Raw genomic sequence first — 2,067 nt, 5'->3', positions numbered from 1 at the left:
CAGCCCTCCCCCCAGAGAGGTAAGGGTGGGCATGGGAAATAAAGAGCGACAGGCGGAAATGGAGACCAGGCAGGAAAAGAGAAAGCTCTATGGAGGCAACTACAGGAAACAGAGAAAAAGAGGCCATCAGAAGCAGAAGAGCCGGTTTTACTGATCACTCATCGAGCCATGCACACAGCTTCAGGCTGGATTCTAGTTAGTGTAGTAGATCACACTGTGAGGATGGGCTCCAAACCCGGTACAGTCCAGCATTAGGGAGTCAACAAAACCCGCTGGAGGGTCTGGTCCTTCAGGTATCAGAGACAGTTTATGAATTCAATGAGAGACTCTGAGAAGAACCAAGCAGCCGCCGTCTGTCAGGAACAACACTCTCCCGTTTCACAGATTCAAAACCTGCCAATGCGTATGTTGTTTCATAATATTGAGATTTGAAGCTGCTAAAACCTGGACGGGAACACAAGAACAGTCAATCCAAACAAAGCCACATGTCCTCATGAAGGCGTTTGATTAGCGTGCTGCATGGAGAGATGCTAACACGCCAGCAGAGATGAGTTTCTCTCATTTAAAGGATCAAATGTTCAGAACAAGTCCCGACTGGAACGTTTTCTCACAAACACAATAAGCATCCACAGCCGAGCTAAAGCACTCAGCCGCTATTCACACAGGGACACCGGCTCAGACAGAACGCTGACTCAGGCCTCAAAATATGGGGACAAGATGGCCGCAAGAAAGAGCGAGCGTGAATTAAAGCAGGATGACAGTGGACACAAGTCCAGGAGGGAGATACACATGGATCTGTAACGAGGCTCCCAGGAGAGGGAATGACAGAGTGTTTCTATCTGTGAACAATGTAGATCTATTCTGAGAGAGATTGTCCTTCTCATTGTTTTGGTGAGGAGGGTCCACAGCTGTCTGCTGGCTCATTGTCCTGAAGAAGAGGACGTCTGGCTGCTGGAAACACTTCTGATTTCATTTCTTAGCCTGCGTTCACTTTTTCATCCAAACTGAGAACAATGACAGTAAACCTGAACACAGCTACAGAGACCCCCACAGACCCCATGGGTTTGGAGCCCAGGTGGGACATACTGAGTAAGAGCTGAAGTGGGGGAGCGTGGCGAGGTGGAGGCAGGATGAGTGTTTGTCTGGAGGAGGAAGAGGAAGGGTCTACGTGCTGAGAGGATCAGAACAGCAGAGCGTCAGTCTAAATGAGATCAACACTCCTTCTTCCAGAGTAAATCAAGTCTTCTCATTCCCTCGCAGTAAACATTGGATGAAACGTGACATCGTCTAGATCCCTCATGAAAGGAGACCCCAGTCTCCCCCTCAGTTTGACCTCTGACCTTCAGACCTGCAGGTCCATGCTTCCTGTTCTCTTTCCTCCCCAGGTGAGATGATCTCTGTGCTGCACTAAAGATCTGAATAAGAACTACACTCAGACTTCACATCCAGTCCAGTCCTCCTGAGTCCTCCCTGCAGGTTTTCACCCTGAGGCTCTGCTGCTGTTCTTCTCGCTGGGTGCCCGCTCTGCTCTACTCCTGCCTGTGTGCCGCTGCCTGGCATTGATGAAGTGTAATCCCCTCTCAGGGAGTCGCAGGGCTATTTTTAGCCTTATCTATTGGAGACCAGTGAGGCCTCCTTTGCTGGTTTTGTGGGCTGCTGTCTTCCCTGCATTTCACTCTGAGCACACAGCTTTACATTTCACATCTGTATGAGCATGTGACTAACGGCTGCACCATCTGAAATATCTCAATGTGAACGAGTACCAACAAGCGGCAGGATATCTGACGATGATGTTTCTAACATCATGTTCATTAACGTCTCTCTTCTCTTCAGATTTCACTTTCACTCTTTTACACTATCTCGTCCTAAATACCAGCTCCCTTGGTTCTGGTTTCCGGGGCCCCGTGGGGGGGGCTCCTGTTCCACTTCCCATTGGCTCATGCTCCACTTAGACATTTCCACAGCTTTTGTCTTTCAGCATGTATGCCTCTCACACTCAGGACCAACAAACGTTCCTGTGCAAGCCACAAGAAGCGATGACAAAGAAGGCAGACACTCAGGATCAAT

This window comes from Labrus mixtus, unplaced genomic scaffold (assembly GCF_963584025.1).
Source record: "Labrus mixtus unplaced genomic scaffold, fLabMix1.1 SCAFFOLD_87, whole genome shotgun sequence".
Classification (NCBI taxonomy): domain Eukaryota; kingdom Metazoa; phylum Chordata; class Actinopteri; order Labriformes; family Labridae; genus Labrus; species Labrus mixtus.
The sequence above is the reverse complement of the archived record's forward strand: the minus strand, read 5'-3'. Positions refer to the sequence as shown.